The sequence below is a fragment of the Rhinolophus sinicus genome, linkage group LG04 (genome assembly GCF_036562045.2).
Source record: "Rhinolophus sinicus isolate RSC01 linkage group LG04, ASM3656204v1, whole genome shotgun sequence".
Taxonomy (NCBI): Eukaryota; Metazoa; Chordata; class Mammalia; order Chiroptera; family Rhinolophidae; genus Rhinolophus; species Rhinolophus sinicus.
The window spans coordinates 8505745-8527273 of record NC_133754.1 but is presented as its reverse complement, the minus strand read 5'-3'; the positions used below and the strand labels follow the sequence as shown (position 1 = coordinate 8527273).

Genomic DNA, 21529 nt, shown 5'->3' with positions numbered 1-21529 from the left:
ACAGTCACATGTCATGCACCCTCGTAGCCTGCGGCCAAATGTAATGATTGTCAGGGCAGACTAGATCAGATGTTCATTTATTTGTTCAAATAAGATTACAGAATCATGTACTGGCAGGACATCGTGCTGAGTACCAGGGGCCTACAAGAGCCAGGGAGGGTTGGTCTCTGGCCTCAAACTGCTTACAATGAGCAGGGAGCTTGCAAATGGGCCTGAAGTGTGATGCCACCTGGGTCTTTACAGGCTGACCCTGTTAGGGGTCATGGTTAGGACATGGACCTTTCATTATGGATGTCAGGTGAATGAAGATACACTGGTAATTTAAGGTCTTTGCACATAAAACGGCCATTAAGAATGAATTCAATATAACTTCCATTGTCTTATGTCCAGAGCCATTCATTTCAAACGTTATGACATTGTAAAGAGATTTTAATGAACTGGACGTTTCTGCCAGTAGTTTCGGCAGCATTAACAGAATTTTTGCCATAACTTCAGCATACTTCAAGAAAATTAAGCAGCTGGGACACGACAAATGAATTCCACACACATAATCATGGTCTAAAAATGGGTGAACGTAATTTTTTTCTTTTTGTTATTAAACTATGCAGAATAGCTAGTAACATTTAGAGAACAAATAAACATTTAAAATACTTTCCCCAAAACTTGCCACAACTTTCCAACTTGTCCAGAGGTAATGTAAGAGATATGCAGTAAATTAAAATACGTATACTGGCTACAAGAATTCTAGACCAGCACTAAGCAGTAAAACTTTCTGTGTGGATGGAAACGTTTATACCTGTGGTGTCTAATATAGCAGTCGTTAGTCCAGTGTGGCTATTGAGTACTTGAGGACCTAAATTTTACATTTAAAATAAAATGTAAGTTTATTTAAATAGCCGCACATGGCTAGGGGCTATCTCATTGGACAGCACAGCAGAACAAGCGTGTCTCAGGCCTGGGAGACGCTGTTTGGAGATCTTTGCAGCCTCCTGTAGATATTTTCCATGAGAAATGAGAAAAACAAGAAACAATTCGAAAGCGGGATAGGGTTTTATTGTTCCTAATCTAAGAAATCTATATAAAAGTTATGACTACAGTCTAACTGATTTTTTAAGCAAACAAAATGGAGCTTACAGATGGAGATTCATTTGTTATAAGAAGAAGATACGGTTACTTTATACATATTTATAATAATAAATAATGTATAAATACTGTAATTATTACAATAATGCTGTCACTGCTTAAAACAAGTCAGGACTGCTTCTGGAAGGATCTGCAGCGTCCATGGCAGATTCTTTTTTAATATCTTTAACGGTGGCAATTATGTGTTCTTTAAAAATGGATTTTTAATAAACAGCCAAAGGATACTTGGAGTTGATTTCTGGTATAAACTATTTGCTAATTTACTATGTATATGAGCTTTTGGCAAGTCAATTAACTTCTCTGGACCTCAACTTTCTCATCGGAAACGAAGGGGGTTGAACTCAATGATTTCTACCATTCCACCTAGTGCTGACATGCTCTGGCTGATTCAATGATTCCAACTCCGGTTAATAAGGTGATGAAGCTGGGATTGTAGTCAAAACCAGGTACGATTGTACAATGACTTACAAGGGTAAGTTACAAGAGCTGTGCTTACAAGAGTTGTGACTGCTCTATAGGTCAATGCTAAAAGATAAAGTTCCAAAAATGGTGTGAGCCATGACAGAATGATTGGCATAACTGTTCTGAACACCTGTGTGTGTGTGTGTGTGTGTGTGTGTGTGTGTGTATATTTAGTACATTGTTTAAAAATAAAGCAGAAAACTTCAGAAGATGTATAGAAAGCGAATTTCTGTGTCTAGTAACTACTTTCATAAAAAATGAGTTATCTCCTAGGCATTTCACACAACCTAGTAATTCTGCTTGCTGTAGGAGAATAGCCTTGTAAGCACTAAAAACAATGGCACAAGGCAAACGAAAAAGTCCCTCACATCGCCCCCCCTCCCCCCGTCACCTCCAAAATCATGCTTGTGAAGTCGCAAAGACACTGATAATGGCCCATGAGGGAGGCAGAAACTTGGCTATGACATTTCTGGGCAGAAAGGAACTGTGTGCTCTCTGTCACCTGTGTGTCTTGCCAGGCCACCTGCTGCGAGATGGCACTGCTCACGTAGCCAACAAGGCCACCCACCCCAACCCCAACGGGACTCGAGACATGTTTGAAAATGGACACACTCTTCTCAGCCCAGACCTCATTGACTGCAGAGAAACGCAGACCGTAAAATTCCAGGGATACTTACTTAAAAGCTAGGCACGCAGGGGAGATTATGTAAGGTTGTGTCATTTTAGAAATGCCACCAGACTTCCAGAAATGTATTTCTCTAGGTGGATCGGAGAGGCACATCTGCCAAGGGGTTTTCAAAGCCATGTTAGGACATCTCTTACATGACTTGACGATGATTCATAAAAGAAACAAGGCAGGAAGTCTAGGGCAGGCCAACCCAGGACAGAAACTGGAACTGATACGAGGGAAGGCCTATCATTTGAGAAAGCTTGTTTCCTGTGGACAGATGTGCTGGAGAACCACTGGTCATTCAGAAAGCTGATAAACTGTTGAAGGCTTACAAGTACGTGAGAAGGATGCGGAATGCCTTTCTTCTGAGGCTTAGTTTCATCTAGAAAGAGCTCAACGAAGTGATTCCAATTGCTGAAATAGACACACTGTATTCACTTAAATGGACCCAAATTTCCCCCAAACCACAAAATATTGTGGACCCTTATAATTTCTGATGCAAACTGGTGCACACGCTGAGACCTTAGACGTGTTTCTCACAGCTGACACAATCTACTTCCTTTCAGGTAACTGTGCTGTGAACCTAAGAACTGTTATCCTCTTTCACATGAATTAACATGGGAAGAGCATGGATCCTGTAAATTATAACTTATAAAAATGTTCCAGAGTAAAGCAACCCAAAGCCAGAGCAGGGAAGGGAGATGACTCATTGGAGCCCTGTAATTCTGGGCAAGGCCCATATATTTTGGGCTCCTCCTCAACCTCGTAATTGTTAAAAACCATCAGTAAAATGATATTAGTAGCCAGAATATGACCCTGGAAGAACAGTTAGCCCTGGGAGGTGTGAGGACAACACAGCCGAGTCCCATTTTCCAGTGGAGACTAGGTGCGGCGTGGCAGACATTCCGAGCTGCCTACCCCTACAACCGCTCCCTCTTTCTTCTTTTAAATAGAAGTTGGACGAATCAGTGTTGGCTGGACGAAGCTCAGCAGCCAAGTCCACTTCGCCAGTGATTGGTCTAGGGGAAGGCACGTGACCTGAGATGTCAGAGAAAGTCGGCCAGGAGGTTTGTGGGAAAGCTTTTCCTCGCAGGCAGTAGAAAGCTCTCTCACGGCCCCCAACATACAGCTGCCTTGGGACACAGAGTGAGAATGTGTCTCCATTTGGTGACCACGTGGCAGCAAAAGAAGGTCGCAGAAGGAAAGACGGAGGACTACCTGATGGCATTGTTGAGCGGCTGAACCAGCCCTGGAGTCACTTACCTCTGATCTTCTACATAAGCAAATAATAAATGTCCTTACAGGTTAAGCTAGTGAGTTGGGTTTTCTGCTACTTGGAGTCAATTGCATGAAAATTATCTGGTTCATGTATTAAAGGAGGAATGAGAGGCAGTGGGGCAGAGGCTATTATCTTGACTTTTTGGAGGCTGTCCTAATTTTCTTCGAATTTTTTGATATCAAAAAATTGCCATAATAATATCAGACAGAAATCCTAGTTACTACAGTTGCCTATGGTTTTCTTGATTGATAAGCAGGAGATTGAATACATTCATTCATTCTCTCATTCCAACATCTCTGTGTATGTTTATGGTACAAGTACTACTCACTGGGATACAGAGATACACAAAACAGGACCTATACTTCTAGGAGGATACTGATAAAGGGGAACAAAGCCACAGCTCCGGGGGATATAGGCCATAAGAAGGTACTGAACACATCTGCCTAAAACATATTATTGTCTGAGGTTATTATTACTCACAAGTTAGAAGTTACTTTCATAGATAAAATGAAAGTCCCATTAATATGTCCCTAGGAATGATGATCTTTCACATGAAGAAAGCTGGTTAAAAACAAAATCTGACCCTCACCCATTTTCTTAAGTAATGTGTAGCTTCTACAATGATAATGCATGACAAAAATACCTTAGTCCATAGGTAGCGTCTATATACACAGTGGTACCTCGGTTTTCAAACGTAATCCGTTCTGGAAGACCATTCGAGTTCTGAAACGTTAGAAAACAGCCGACAGCTAAGCCTCAGGATGTCAGTGGAAGCTGTGTGACATGTTTGACTTCCAAGGCGTGTTTGAAAACCAAAGCATTTATTTCTGGGTTTACAGCATTCGTAAACCGAAATGTTCGTCAACGGAGATGTTCGAAAACTGAGGTACTACTGTATTTCAATTTCAATCTCTGGCAATGCCATCAAGTATGCAGTTTATCTTCAGGTCTTCCCTGGTTGGTGGCAACATTTACTTTCAAATACTCAATGACCTCCTGCCCTCTTTAATCCCTCCTCACTCTTAAAAAGCAGGAAAGGATCTGATTTTTGATCATTAATATTAAAAAAACTACACTGTAGCTGATATTCATTCATACTAAATAATTAACCCCAAAGGGCATCCACATTGAAAGTGCCTTTATCATTAATTGTGAAATGAGAGTTTTAACTTTGAATGTCTCAGAATGAGCAAGCAGGCAGAGGTGGCAGAATGGGGTAGGGGATGGGATGGTGGGACATTGCAGACAAATGCATTTCAGAGCAAGTGTGACTTTATAGGTGAGAAGCAGAATGGACGGTCCACGGTCTGCCCTACAGCAGCTCTTGCTCTGATGGGGTGGGTGGATCTTCTGCACAGAAAGGGTTCCTGTTCTTTGTCATTGTCTCTTCAGGCCTACCAGCAGCCTCTCCCTCCTGACTTTGGGCTGGACCACTTTACCCACCTCCCCAAACCCAACACAACTCTGTCTTGCCCTCCTCCTTTCTGCTCGAACACTTCTAGAGACTTATGCATATTTTGTTTTTTGGCACAAGTGATATGGTTGGGAAATATTTTAAAATACTTGAAACGATAACCCAAAACATTCCCCCTCCTCTATCTGACGTGATGTTCTGGAACATAACACACTATGCATCCTATGTCATTTCTGTATCTGAGTTTATAGTTTCTGACAAAGAACTTTCTCACTGGAATAACCCTTTTCACTAAGTTCAACACTATGCAATGAAAACACCCAGTCCGATGAAAATGAACAAAACTTTATAGATTTCACAGACTTGGGCTAAAAGAAGGGCAGAATATCAGTTTATAAATATCTTAGTTTACCTGTTATTATCTGACAGGAGTAGTTGGCGCAGGGATGATACATCCATCCTTGAACCTAACAGGCACTTAGCACGTATGTATTAAATGCATGTGTGGGAGGCCGCTGGGGACAGAACACTAAGAACTTCAGCATACAATGTTCTCCACAATAAGCTGTCAGCTGGGTGACTGGTGGGACTTCTCCCCGCTCTGCCTGCCAGCCCATAATTGGCAAAGAGCACAGGGGGCCCAGCCACCGGTCAGCAGAGAGCCATCTAACAGAGGAAGAAACACGTGGCCCTCCTGGCTTTGGGTTCTTCTTCAAACCGGATCTGGTACCTCCCTCTGCTTGACTCCAATCCCTCCCAAAGCCTCAGCTCGGCTTCTGGCCGGTCCTTTTGCTGGGTGACTCCCTTCCACAGTCCGAGTCCAGGCCTCTGTCCTCGTCTCTGGCCCAGACAGAGCTGTTTGAGTGGCTCTCCAAAATAAAAGTATGAGGTTGCAGAATCCATCCATAGCAACCTCTTACGTAAGAGTTCTTTATTTATTCATCTCTTCTATTTAAATTCACATAGAAACAAAAGATGAAGAGGACTTTTGGAAGATCTGAGACTATGAAACTAGATGATGGAATCAAGAGGCTGTTTCATGGGTTAAGATGCTCTAATTACAAACAATCGTTAAGGGAAGCCATATGTTATCATTGTGTGTAGGTGAGTGTCAAAAACCCATGTTAAAAACCCACAGAGAACTGGCATGACAACAGTTCCCTGGCACTGAAACGCACCCTTCCTGCTGTCACTTTAGACCAACACCTTCAGTAATCTAAAATTCTCACAAAAACAACTGCTAATTAAAGTCAGAGACAGCAGGGGTGGGGCAAACTGTCAGGTCTTCATATATTCTCCCCTTTCTATTTTAGAGAGCCTTCAGAAGTTTAACATTCAACACTACAGTGAGTGCAAGCCCGGCCATCAGACCTCCATGGCCAAGGAGAGGGTTAGCAGTGAGGCCACAATCAGGGCAAACGGTGTGCAGATGCTTTGGTTTTGTCATTTGCAAGGTGGCCCTGGCAAGAAACATCTACTGCCACGTGCTTTCATCATGTTTGAAGTGAAATGATTTCAGTCTTATCCTGAACTTGTGAGCTCTCTCTGAAACACAAAACCTGTTTGGCAGTTTTTAAAGCTCTTGTGCCTTTCCACATGGATAGAATTCTCTGAGGTGTTAAGAGTAGCTAGGAAATGGAAGGGTGGGTAGGAAAGCCATCCTACCGCCACAGCAGGCAAAAGCAAAAGGAGGTTTTAATATGACCCAGGTTCTAAACATTTGTGGAAGCACCGACCGCAAGTCCATGCCAAGGCATTTAGCATGGGGGGTTCTTTCTGAAAGCAGGAACACTAACTGAAACAGAGCTGGATGGGTTATTATCGCATGTTCCCTGTGGAGAGGTGCTGCCAGCACCAATCACTGGCAACTGGTTTCCCATTTTCTTTGTTTCCACTGAAGTCACGTTACACCATTAGCCGTCATTTCTTCCAGCTGTCCTTCATACAATTGTTGCTTCACCATTCAGGCTGTAATAATGTTTACGAAGCCATTGCCGATTAACGTTTACCTGGAGTTTCCTCAAAATACATGGAGTTCCTGTAAAACCTGTATTAACGTCCAGCAGTGCAGTGTTCCTTTGCTTCCACAGGCCCCACACTCTCCCACACTTTTTGATAGCTGCAGTGGGTCAACACTATTAACCACAATACAACAGCGTCATAAGGAGAAGCCACAGAGAAATAAGTGACAGGCACTGCACACCCACAGGACCCAGAATAGCACGGTACATGGTGCATTAGCCGACAGGACTCACGGTTATGTGCCCTGAGGCTCGTGGTGGGAGGGGACCTTCCAGGCTGCTGCACCAGCTCACACGGGCTGAGTGTGTAAAGCTCCACTGGCGGCGCAGGCAAAATGCGCATATTAAGTAACTGTTATGTGGACACTTTTAATTACAGGCTCTAAGGGCTCAAAATATAGGTTGATGGTCTATGTCAATGGGAAATCTAGAACACTAAATGATGAGGCAGAAAACGAGTTAATATAAGTGAGCCCGAAGGGGGACTGCCCAGGCTTGCATCCCCTCCTCAGGGACCACCCAGACTCAGCCCCTATACGTAAATTTTTCTGTCAAAACATCCTTAAAGAACGGAGATAAGATCCTAACCAGAAAGATCTAGTTTTTGACACCTGTGCAGATCATTGGAGCCTGCTCTCAGCTTGAACGCCAGCCTCATTATACCACAATTAGAATAAAATGAACATTAAGGCTTGGTCCCCGCTGTGGGTTTTTCTGTATGCATTATGGGTAAGAGCATGAGCAGAAAGAAACTAGTTATATAACCAACACTGTCAATCAAATGACCTCAGTCTATATGTCAGATGGACGTCAAATCTCCTGCTGTAAGAAAACTGACCTACCCTTTCCTACATAAGAAAACGCTAACCTGAAGTTAGGTGCAGTTGTCTCCAGCAATCTGCTTGACACTGCTCCTGGCAGCCGGGGCCTTTCTTCTTAAATAAACTTGTCTTCGTTCCTACTTTTCTGAGTCTTGTGAATTCTTTCACATTCTACGAATGACCGGGGTTATTCTATAGCAATACACTAAATACCAAGGGTACAGCTTTCTTATGAAATTTAGGGCATAGTTAGTATGACACAAATTTATGTTCTGTATCCTTGACATTGAGCTACAGGGTAATTCAACACAAACAATTCCTAAAATGACTGTAATTAATTATGGGTTCAGAGAATCAAACATAAACCAGTTTGTCATTTTCTCCTTTGTGTTGGATCTGCCAGTTGCCTTGAAGCTCAAACTTGAAGCTCAAACTTCCTCAAGGATAAAAGCGCAGGACGCCATTCCAACAAGGTCCCTCCATGTTTGCCTCTGTGGTTCCGTCCTGCCCCTCACACCCCACTCATCTCCCTCGGTGCCCCAGCTGAGGACCGCTTCAGCCATGCCAGCCTTGGGTGTCCTGGGAGGTCGTGGGCAGGATGCAGCATGAACTCTGGGATGTGAAGTTGTGTATATTTGGCTGTGAGCGCCACGACAGGGTCACCAGGTAGTGACGGGGATCATACACAGGGGAGAGCAGAGAACACAACCCAACACAACGTGCAGAGACTCTAAATTCACCCAGGGCCCTGGGGCAGTCCTGGGGTGAGTGGTGCTGGCAGCCAGACCTTCCCCTGTGTCCGCCCAGCGCTTGTACTGTCTCCCATTGTGCTACTCTAGTTCTTTACGACACTTAGGAGTGTTTTCATGTCTATCTCCTTCCACCAATGCACTGTACCCCAGTTCCTAACACAGTGTATCCTAGTTGGGCAGCCATGCGAGGCAGCTTCACAGAATCCTGGTTTTTGGAAACACACTGTATACCCCATGTTGGACTAATATTGACATTTCTTAATGTCATCTTTAAGGATAAGTAAGTTTAATGCAGATATAGAATGAGGTTAGGCCTCTGTAAGAGGCAGATTTTAAATGAAAGAAACTACCTGAGAGGAATTAGGTCATGTTTGAGAGGATGGGGGTGGCATACAATAGAGAGAGTAAAGGGCTGAAACCTGAATTTCAGCCCAGCGTGGCCCTTACCTCACTGTGTGACACTGAGCAAGCCATGTAGCCTTTCTGGGCTTCAGTTTTCTCATCTTCCAGATGAAAAACCAGACTCAATTTTTTCTAGCCCTAAGTTCTTTACGTGGGTCCTTCTCTACATTTATTTCAGTTCCAGTTTATGAGGAAAATAAGCTGTCACCAGGGATCAAATTGAGTAAAATAAAGTCAAGTGTAAAGGACATTTTGATACAATCACGTAAAAATGTGGCTTTTCTTCAAATTGGTTCGCTAAGATTTTTAAATTACAAAAAATAATTTTCATTTGAGAGGCAGCTTGATGTCATGGAAAAATCACTTTGCCGGGAATGAGAAGACTGGCTTTTGATCCTGGTTCTGACATTAACTGGCAAACGGTTTTGGCCAAAGTTACTTATCTTCTCTTAGCTTTTTTCACCCAGAAAATGAGGGGGGATGACTGCTAGAAATGTAATTCAAGTGCACAAGATGGTTCTTTCTGGTTAATAATGTTTTACATAGTTACTATAATATGAAGCCTGAATACTGGTCTAACCAAAATTGCAGTACAAATTTCCTGAGGGAAAGTGTGTATCATCCCGTAGGAAAACGGAGATATTAAGTGTATACCATACAGTAGGAATTCGGAAGCGAAAGAAAGCTAAAGCCTGAACTCCTATGGTTGAAGTCAAAAGACAAGACTTAAAAATGGAAAAATCAAGAAAAAACCTAAGTATACTATTTAGAGCTATGGGGGCAAAAAGTAAATTAGCAAAAAGAGTGAAAGCGCTTGCCTCTGAGCTACTTTTCAAAACCAATCCTATAAATTTAATTTTTAAAACTATGCACATATATGACTTAGATGAACCTTCCATTGCCTCCCTTTCATCCTCTTCTGTCAGACGGCCTACCTGCCTGTTTTCTGTAACCGTTTTTAATAAGTGCCAGCCATGAGCCAGGCCCTCTGCTGGATGCCAAGGGTACAAAGACACTGAGACCCACTTCTGTACTTCATGGAGGGTTTTCAGCCAGGTGTGGGAGATGGGTCTGCTCTCATTGATCTGTGCAGAAGGGGTGGAGTGCCATGGCCCAGGTAAGCCCAATGTGCTAGGGGAACATACTGGAAGGGCTCCTAGGGCTGGCGGTCAGGGTAAGTGTCAGGAAAAGCTTCCTGGAACAGGTATTGCCCAAGAAGAGTCTTGGAGGAAGAGTAACAGTTGGGCAGGACAGGAGGCTGGAGACTTTAGGCAGAAAGAACAGCAGTGGGGGCGCCGAATTGAAAGCAAGGGGATTGAGTAACAGTTTTCAGGGAGAGCCCTTTGCCCGCTGTGTTCATACGGCTCTGACTAGAGCACCCAGTACAATCCATCGGCATAATACAAATCCCCTGAGGTGTATGATGGTGAAATGCCTCATCCTGAATGCCACCCATTCTGCCAAGTCGACCCAGAATAAACTGATCAGAGCACACAGAGGTTTATGTGAAAACTCCAATAACCAAAGAAGTGAGGGTTCTTTACCCCTAAATTTATTCTCCCCACTGAAGACCAGGGAGAAATGCATTTATCATAGTGATATCAGTTCATGGGTAATTGGTGCATAAACTTAAACAAAACCACAAGCAAAGCAACAGACAACCTAGCTCCGTCTTTAAGTACGAATAAACACTGAGAATTTTTATTACCTGAACTGCCTCCTCCCCCTCTTCCCTGCGGTCGTGTCAAGCTTTAATAGTACACACTACAGTTGTTGTGCTCTCCTCTCTCTTTTTAAAGACAATCTCAGTTTTTAAACAGAATTTAACTTAATATAATTTAACTGCACTATGGTACTGGCCCCCAGCCTAGAGACTAGGGGACCTGAGTTCTAGTTGTGCTACTTACAAGCTCTGCAACACTTGGCAAGATTCGAACACTTGGAACCTTAGTTTTCTCATCTTTTAAACAGTAACACAGGGGCATGCCCTGAGAGCGTTATCGTGGGGATTAAATAAGACGCGAAGAAGCTGTGTGACTCTAGGAACAGTACCTAGTTTCTCTGGACTTCAGCTTCTGCATATACAGGGGGTGGTCCTCAGACACGTCCCCATCTGTCATTTCCAGCTTGAAACCTGTTTCTGTCTATAGAAAGATGCTTTGAAAAAATGTAAAATACCGCTCAAATATATGATGCAGTAGAAACACATTATTATTAAATAAAATAGAAGAAAAGGGAAAACTTGTTCTATTTTTTTTTACTGTGTATTTTTACAAATTCCTACCATTTCTCTCTTTCATTTGTTAGTGTCCTTTACAAGTACCAACCCCCTGAAATCATGGAAGTGAGTGAAGTTTCCTGACAAGCGCAGTTCCAGTGAAGAGGGTAGTGGTCCCAGAGAGAAACAGAGAGTCTCTCAGCCAGAGACTGAGACGGAGCAGATGAGGGAGGTGGAGGGACGTCTGGAGGAAGCGAAGGTGGTGGAAGCCCAGGGAAGACGGGGCTTCAGCAAGGAGAGTGTGCATTCAGCGTGAGTGAGCCAGCGAGGAGGATGCCTGCAGAGGGACCCACGGCACTGGCAACGTGGAGGCTCCTTGTGACCTTAGGAAGAGCAGCTCTAGGTGGGGAGGAGGGCTGTCAGGTGAGAGGTGAGTGGCCAGAGGGTCAGTGCGAGTCGATAATTCTAAGAGGCTTTGCTGTGAAAAGGATTAAAATGATATGAATTAGAGTCAGGGGGATAGCAACTGAGATGTGTGGGATCCAGAAAAATATTAGAGCGAGTTTAAATGCTGATGGGAAAGACCCAGAAGGGAGAGAGAATGAAGATACCTGAGAAAAAGGAGACAAAGGGCGGAGGAAAGGGTCTGGGAAGGTGGGAGGGGAGACATGCCTGGGATGGTGGTTGTGGGGCTTGTACATCTGTGCTGGGGAAGTGGAGGGAGCTGCATTCTGGCAGCTTCTATTTCCTGACAGGGGAAGCATGAGACTGGAATATTGCCTGAGCATCTGGGGAGAGTAGCTTGAAGTCTGAAGAAAGTAGGGACTGTAAGAAAATCCTATGGAGGTTAGGCTTAAAGGACTTTTTCTCATCTCAACAGAATTTTTAAAGTTCCAAGCACGTTCCTTTAGATGGACGTTTTGTGGAGTATAACCATCTGTTTGGGAATTATTAAGTATTAGATAGATATGTTTGTTGTAAAAAAGCGCTAAGGAGACTAGACTAATGAAATCTAAAGCTATCGTTTGGACAAATTCCAAGTATCTGGATATACAGAGCATTAATTGTGAATACAATACGGACTCTCATAATTGTGATAGCGATGTCAGTGACAGAGTGACAGCCATGCAGAGCATCCGGTGAACGGCATACCCAGTGAACGCCCTGACCAGGTAACTCCAGATGCAGGGTGGACTGTGACCGTCTGGACGGCTTTATCGGACAGCCCTGCACCCAGTGTCGAGCATAAAATCAGTGCTCTCTGATGGCTCAGGCCTCAGCTGACGAGCTGACAGCCACACCTGCGCTTGACGCCGGACGCTATATGCACCCCAGCGCCATAGGGACTCTCGCTGAACACCGGACTCTCTCTCACCCTTCTTTCCTAGACTGTGTTCGCCATGCCTAACCTTGCTGCTTGCAAACCTGCATCTCCATGTTGTGTGAAACGGCTCTACCTCGACTATTGGAGGCTGTCCTCTGGCTGGAGCCTCGGTTAATGGCCGTGGTAAACCGAGTCAGCAGGACTATATCCATGGCTTTATTCTAATAAAGTCTGACACTGTGGACAGACACAAACGTGAGTGAGACTGCTGCTTAGATCGTCGCATCCTGCTCACGACACTGGACATGAGGGGAGCCATCCTGCAAACGATACCATCTGTAAATTGTTCCTGAATTCCCCAGACAAAAGATGCTTTCATTCCTCTGCGCTTTCACAGCACCCTATCCTTCTCCATGTCGTCCTTTGTGACACAAGTCTCGTCACCCTGGGCAGGCCGGTGGCTCAGGCGGTTAGAGCTCCGTGCTTCTGAAGCCGAAGGCTGCTGGTTCGATGCCCACATGGGCCAGTGGGCTCTGAACCACAAGGTTGCTGGTTTGACTCCCGCAAGGGATGGTGTGGGCTGCGCCCCCTGCAACTAAGATTGAACATGGCACCTTGAGCTGAGCTGCCTCCCGGATGGCTCAGTTGGCTGGAGCGCGTCCTCTCAACCACAAGGTTGCCGGTTCGACTCCCGTAAGGGATGGTGGGCTGTACCCCCTGCAACTAGAAAACGGCAACTGGACCTGGAGCTGAGCTGCGCCCTCTACAACTAAGACTGAAAGGACAACAACTTGAAGCTGAACAGCACCCTCCACAACTAAGATTGAAAGGGCAACAACTTGACTTGATAAAAGTCCTGGAAGTACACACTGTTTCCCAATAAAGTCCTGTTCCCCTTCCCCAATAAAATCTAAAAAGAAAAAAAAAGTCTCGTCACCCCATGTGTGACCATGTGTGCCTCATCCACTTGCTAACCTCTAGGCATCTGAAGGTGAAAGGCCCAACGCCCACAGCTGAATCGCACAGTGTGCCTCTCAGTAAGTGTTTGCAACCTGCGAAACGGTTACAGAAATCAAAGAGGAAGTGTTATCTGATTTATACAAATTAGCCTTATACACATGGAGGTGGACTCTCCAGGCATAAAAAGAGAGGTACCTTCGTCAGAACACAAGATTTCCAGAAACAGCAACATACCAACAAGCCGGTGGGCCACGCCTGGAAGCAGGGCGCTCAAGATGTGGGCCGCATCTCTGTTTTACAATGTCGAGAGAGCCCACTGAGCCTAACAAAGGAAATTCAAGGAAATGAAACAACCCCCCCCCACCTCCCACCCCTGCTCCTATTCTTCTTAGATACAAAAGACAGATAATTATCTAAAGTATTTCTCAATATGAACAAAATGGAAGAGTGACCTTTGAGTCTGTGACAGTCTATTCACGTCAGTGTTTTTAGCAGAAGCAAAGCAATGTCCAGGCTTAGGGAATGCTCACAGGAGCCAGCTTTTGCTCTCCGTCACGTTACACAGACCATAAATAAAGAGAAATAGTTTAACAGGCAGCCAGACCCGAATAGCTCAGAGTCACCCCTAGGGAGTGATGAAATTCTCCCGCTGGTAGACTTACATAAACCAAGATGCAATGAATTTTTTTTTAGGATACGTACTCCCTTTGCTCAATAAAACGGAATGCTTTAAACCTGAAAGATGGCTAGACTAAGAGGGAAAATAAATCAATCTGGCAAGAAAAAGTAATCATTCAAAGTGCTGGTAGATTAACTGAAATGTATAGGAGACCAAATTCAGTGATTTAAAAATCATATGCTTGCTAGTTAAAAATCTCTAGTTTTTTTCTAATTTCAAAAAATTCTAGGTTTTTTGGGGTCTATTTTAAAACACACCAGATGAGCTTTACCTAGTGGTCTGGCTATTTAAACTGGAGCTTCTGTCCAATCTCTGACTTGTTCACATTCAAAATAGGAGCTAGAACACATTTCAAAGTCTGAGGCTTCTGACAGATTTATCTGTTGTTTGGTGGCAATTATTACCACATAATAAGTCAACCCAGTTGACCATTCTGGTGACGATGAAACCTCAAGTTATTTTAGGAAACTGGTATTTCCGATTTATTGAAGGGAAGTATCCAAACACTTAATTCCTTTATTCTATTTAAGGAGAAAAACTAGAAAAGCAAAGAGGACAAGATAGACAAAAACAGGTTGGAGGGAGGAGAAAGGGGAACCAAATCCTTCCGTCCAGCCCTGACCTCTGATAACCACTCGGTTTATCAACTTGCTTACACAGAACAGCATACTTTCTATTCTAAAGAATCCTCTGTTTGTTCCTCCAAGATATATAAGCATAGGTTAAAAAAAAAATTCTTCGAGCACCTGCTTGAATGAAACCAAAGGAGAAGGAGGAATACCCGGGGAGTTAGGTGGTTGTTATCAAGACATGGACAGAAGGGTCACGGCATTTTCTGGGGGAGAGTGTCCTAGTGTGAACACCTATAGTAAGAACAGCAATCCGTTTACAAAAACAAGCTCATCTCAAATGTTAATACACCACAACAGATTAAAACTAAAATACCAAGTCAACGAAGAGTAATTAGTTTTCAAAGTATTTAGGGATCACTGGTTTTAAAAAAAATTGCAATGCTAGTCGGTCAGGTAGATTATTTCATTTTGTAACCTCTGGAAATTTAATGTTTCAGGGACAGCAGGCCGAGTTTATCTGGAGTCCTCCATCTCCTTCTGTGGACGGCTCAGCTTTCTCTGAAGCGTTACCCTAATGTCTGCTTACTGGTGAGGGGCCCGTAGTCCTGCTCTGCCGACCACTGCCGTGTCTCCCCGAAAATAAGACCTAACTGGAAATAAGCCCTAGCATTCTTTTTCAGGATGACATCCCCTGAACATAAGCCCTAATGCGTCTTTTGGAGCAAAAATTAATATAAGACCCGGTCTTATTTTCGGGGAAACACCGTAGTTTTAAGATGGCCGCTCTGCTCTGCTTATTTATTAAAAGAGCAATTTCCATCAAACGGGAGAGTCTGACGTTGGGGATGACTCCCCTGACAACCACAGGATCCCCGCAGCGAGCGAGCCGAGGTAATTAGTACTCACGCTGTGTGGGGTTCTAGAACGCATTATAAGGTTTCCAATGAAAAGAAGACTTGTATTAAAAAACACTAAGTCAAGGAGTAGGAAAACCTTTTCTTGGTGTGCACATGTTTTATAGAATTATATATTCTAGATATATATTCCCCAAACACCAGAAGGATCCTACAAAACCACGTTCTAAATAAAATAACATAAATGAAAATAAAATGACAATAACCAGTTGATCATATGTCCTGTCCTGCCTGCAACAGTCCCAGCCAATGCTATTGTCCCCATGTAATTATTAATGGCACTGCTTTCAGTCTCCTAAGTGGGAATATATGATCACCCCAAAATAACTGAACATATAGCCATAACCCAGCCCCTTGAAGGAGTTTATTACTCCATCTGGGTACTGAAGTAAACCATTTCCTAGCAGCAGTCCCCAAGGGCAATAATGGGATATACACATCTCACCACCGGATAGAAGGATGCATACATGTTTGTTTCTATATTTGTCTATAAAGGTATGTTTATTCCAAGCCCATATTAACAGCAGTTTTTTGAATGCAGAATTTTTGGAATTTTGAAATAAAAAATTTAAAATTTAAAATTTTGTCTTGAAAATTCACAAAATAAATTTTCTGGTACCTGTTTCTTACAGAGACTCTTGATGAAGAGTTAGGTCAGAATAGACAGTTCCAGCTTTTTAAGGTCCTTCTGTAGGCTCTAGGCTGAGGTGGTCCCGACAACAGTGGCCTCTGAGCCCCAAACATGCTCAGCTTCAGGCCAGTCCTGCTATTGGTCCCACTTTCTTCTTTGCACCTCAAGTCTAAACTGACCCCTTGCCTTTTCCCTTGGGAACAAGCACCTGTGTTGTACCCCCCTTTTAGCTACATGGTCCCGGTTTGGTTCCTGTGGCACGAGTCCATGCTTCGGTTCCTTGCGCTTTCCTGTCTCTGGAAGGTCAGGGATCCCTTTGCTGGACCCCGAATGTCTTCTGCTGGGACTCCCAGCCGTGGCGTCATCACACTCCTGCTTCTCTGTCCTACTTGTGTCCTTGACAGTAAAGACACACCGCGGACTTCTCATCTTTGAATAGCTGGCACTTAGCACAATGCCTGGTGTATTCTCAGCAAACACTTGGAAAGTGAATGAATGCCCACATTTCCTTCTCACTGAGTGGAGCTGGGTCTCCTGCCAGGTGCCACTTCCACCCTGGCTCCTCCCACCGTGAACAGGGCTCAGGGAGCCAAGGTCCACCTATGTCACTCTTGGGTGAGTTAACACAGGCACAGAGTTTAAGAAGGCTGGGGACTGGGGAGCTGGTGTGTCCGTAAAGGGGCAGCTGACTTGGGCTGTGCAAGGCGCGTCTTGGCTGAGATGGTGTGAGTGCAGCTGAAATCCACATGGTGCTCCCATTGCCAGCACTGAGCTCGGAGGAGGGCGGCCTAGAGAAAGAGGCTCCTTGTTTCTAACTGGTTTGGCCAGAGAGGGTCCTGGAATTGGCAATCCATTCTCCTCATGGGTCAGCCAGTGGCCCACGTGTGCGGGAAGAGGCCCTACTGGGGCCATCACTCCCACAAGGAAATGGTTTCAGTGAGTTTTGGCAAGTGCAGCTCGTAAGAACAAGCACCTCTGAGGGAGTGAATGTCCTATCTCCATTCTCACTTCTCATGATGGGTCAGACCCAAACCTCCGCTTGAAAGTTCATAAAGATGGACTTCACTGGAATGTAAAGGGACTAAGAACTTTAGTATGGGAGCTGACTAACTCAGATGTTTTTATTGTGCCATTATAGTAAGGCATTTCCCCCCAGGGAAGTGAAGCGAACGTCCTGGGCCTTAGGAGAAGCCTTGGAAGGCTCGTTCAGAGGGTTTCCGCATACCAGCCTCTAATCTACACGTGAAACCTAGCACATAGTACGTGAAGAAAAACAGAGGGGGGGAGGTGGCCTGCCTTGTCCATATACACATCTCTAGGATGATCACGTATGTATTCGTTCAGTCTTAACAGAGACACGTATTACTGCTACTCAGAAGTGTCCTCTGACGTAGTTGTTAAGGTCACAGACATTGGAAGCAGTTTGCTTGGATTCTAATCCTGACTCTTGACACTAGCTGGCTGAGGTCCTCTGGAAAATGAGGTAGTAATGATACCTACTTCTGAGGGTTGCTGTGGGCTTGAAAGGGTTACTATACATGATGGTTTAGGTCAGTGCCCAGCCACACTCAGTGCCGGCCACACTCAGTGCCGGTCACACTCAGTGCCCAGACACACTCAGTGCCAGCCACACTCAGTGCCCAGTCACACTCAGTGCCTGGTCACACTCAGTGCCGGTCACATTCAGTGCTCTATGTACTAGCCATTAGTACTTTTGTTATTTTCCAAGAGTGAAAACAAGGTAGGACTTAGTACACAACATTCTTTCTCAGAGGAGATATGCCAGCCATATATCATGTTAATATCAACACTGGAAAAAAGTGACAGGATTTTAATCACGAACATTTTCTGAACTTTGGGTTGAATGAGAATTCCACGCTCTGTCCAACTCCTAACATAACACTCGTGATCTGCTGTTCCCTCGTGACCTCACTCAGGAAGCTCAATGTTGCTGCAAACATTACAAATACTGGACTGACGTTTCCTAATGCGGAGCTCTGCCCAGAATGCAGCAGGCCCTGCCCCTTCTATGGCTCTGGCAGCTGGGATGAGACCTTGATTACTCCCGAAAACATGTTTGCTCTCATCACCAAAAGACATGGCATGAAGGAGCGTCCAAACGTTGCCAGCCACATGGCTGCTCCAAGCAACACTTGAGAGAATTGGATACTTTAGAAAACGGAGAATAAAATATGCTCAAGTGCCAAGGAAATGGCAATTCTTTGCTTAAAATTCCAGGTTTTCCAGGATTTGTACTTTAGTCGTTCACTTGTTAAAGTAAACAAAAAAAATTTTTTTTAAATCAGATAACATCAAATGTAAGTTTTCCATTTACTTTAAGAAAGACATTTCTAAGAATGCAAAGAAGAAAATGTGTTCTATTTTTCCTTTTGCTAAAGCTTCTTACAGATATTCCTGATTTACATGTGCAGTTCAACAATGGAAATCTGGCTGCTGAGAATCCATCCATCCATCCATCCATCCATCCATCCATCCATCCATCCAATGAATACTGATGACGTGTGCCTGTGCCGGGCATTGGAAAGATCATGTGAATAATACATCCATAATCCTTGCCCTCATGTTGTTTATAATCTGACACTTTAAATATATTATTTCTAATATTCTCAATTCTCTGCATTAGTCACTATTATTTCTACTTTGCAGGCCAGGAAAGTAAGCCTTGGAGAAGTTAAGCACCTATTGTCACACAGCTATTTGCTTGTAAAGCTGGGATTCAAATCCCAGTCCATCTCATTCCCAAAGCTAGTGAGACAGGTTAGTTAACATGTTGCTAGGTAGACAGTGGGGGGTGGGGGGGTGGGGGGAGGCCTGGTGGAGTAAACAAAAAAGTAGCCATATCCTGTAACTCCAGGTTCTGGAATGTCTCCTTCACTCCAGGACAAAAACATGAGAATACGCCTTGAGGTTAATAAATTATCTCAAATCCCTTTTGGCTGAACAAAGGAGCAGATCTAGTAGATAGGAATAGGTTATTTCGTTAATCTCTTCAGGATGGGCAAACAGGACAAACCTGATAGATGAATTCCATTAGAGGGCTCCAGCCCCCGGCCCTAAGGAGGCAAGGGAAAGTATAAAAGGAAAAGCCTTTTGCCTTAGCTAGTGGGCTTCCCAGTTTCAGGCACCCCCTCCCGCTCGGGAGCTGTAACCTCTTCGCCTGCTTTTAATAAACTATCTTCCTTTACAACTCTTTGCCTCTCCCTGGTCCGTGTGTCCATTCTTCGGCTTCACGAGACACAATCGCGGCCCACACCCAGAAACTGCCGGCAGATCCTACATCACTAGGTTTATTAGATTCTTTTTATGCTGGCTTTAAACAGTAAATGTGTTATTGAAAGTTACAGAACTCGGTATTTTACGAAGCATATCTTAGTTTAAGAAAGCAAGGACTATTTCTGAAAAGCAATCACTTTTTCTTTTTAAATATTTACCAGGTTTATATAAAGCAGTGAACAGAAGTAAATAGGATGCTGGATCATCAAAGGGCTAGCATACATTTCAGAAGGTTAGCTGCACGTAATCTTTACATATAGTCTGAACGAGCCTCATACCAGACCATCTTGAGCGCGACCTGCAGACTCAGTGCCTGCTCTGGTGGTACAAGCCTGGCAGTGTCACATACTGGTACAGGACACTGGGCATATAACATCATCCCTGAGATGCTGTTTGCTCATCTGTAGAATGGGGACATCACCACCTATCGCATGGAGTGTTACGAAGAATGAGAGAGGCAAGTCCGCATACTCCGTGCTTTACAGCGCTGGGCAGGCTTCAATGCCCTCCTCTCCCCCACAGACAACACACGGCTTTTCTAACAGCGGGCTGTAAAGCACATCTCTGTTTGCATTTACAGACAAAAAGGTACATGCAATGGAAATGTCCCAGTGCATGAAAATCACTCACTTTGATACCCTGCTTGTGGCAAAAGCTAGGACATAAATAAGGAGAGGTTTTTAGGCTGTATTTTCTGGATGACGAAGGTTTAGGGTGACTGAAGAAGGGTTTGAATAGATCATCCCCAAACCACCAGTAATCTTCCACTTATGCAAATTAGGTAAGGCAATATAAACACACTAACACATAGACTAACGAGCACACCCGATGTTCATCTGAAAGACTTGAAATTGTCACCCTGAAAACTGACGCCTCCATTTCATTCATTCACTTAACCAGTGTTTACTGGGAGTCTGGTAAGTTCAGAGTATGGTACTACTGGGCTAGCACTGGGCATGAGGGATTAGGTTTGAAGTCACACGTGTCATCAGTCACATTGTTTGCTGATAGATAAATATCACTGAGAAAATTCAGACCTGAGTGGCCTTAGCCTGAGCTCATCATGAAAGTGGTCCTGGATCTCCCCACCCAGGAGAACACATAGACTGTGCAGAGCTAAGAAAACCTACAGTGAGCAGAGGGGCACTTTCCTCGCACAATAGGAAAGGTGCTTTGGACTGTGTCTGTAGCCCAAGGGGAGGGAGTGTCTCACATTTCCTGAGTCTGATCGGCTGTTAATTATGATAAAAAAAGATTCCACTTTTTAGCCTTGGAGACAATCCTATCCAAGTAATTTTTTGAAGCTGGAGATGACATTATTTATCTTATTCAGGTTTTAAAAATATTTCTGATTTTTCTGCCAATAACTAAGGCGTCTTTCCTCCTGGAGAACAACCTTGATTTCTGAAACAGTTCCTCCCTTGACATTACTTGGGAGGTGGGCATTATTCCCCCCCAAAAGTAAACAAGGGAATAAAAACAAGGTGACTCAAAGGATGAGGAAGCATGTTTCTCTAGAGAACAAAAGATCCTTTCACAGTATGTCCAAGACTTAACTAACTGTGAACTTTCCTGAATGTAAACATTGTTCAAATGGCAAAAGGAATTTCATCTATGTCTATAAAAGGTCCTGCACAATTGTTCTTGCTTGAAGCTACACTTGGCAGACAGGAAAATAATCGTTTCTTCGAATACTCTGCATACAAACCTACAAAAGCTTTTTTTTTTATCATCTCAGGAGATTCAAAAGTGATCACTTTCATAATAGCAATAAGAAGACATAGATCAGAGTGCTGCTAAAGGGAACTAACAGCGTAAGTTACAAGTAACATCGTTTATGCTTAAGAGTCTTCAGGAATAAAGAAATGCTTTATGAGAAAGTCTAAAATGTTAGGCTGATGTTTACACTTAGCGGAAGAGTTTAAAACTTACAGGGCACTAGATTTTTAAAAACAGATTTTGTTATGATCATA

General features: G+C 43.9%; 1 protein-coding gene across 1 annotated transcript in view; it reads right to left on the bottom strand.

Annotated features, from left to right (window-relative positions):
* VWA8 (von Willebrand factor A domain containing 8) overlaps window positions 1-21529 on the bottom strand; it is a 299153-nt gene that overhangs the window by 48307 nt on the left and 229317 nt on the right. The window lies entirely within an intron of this gene.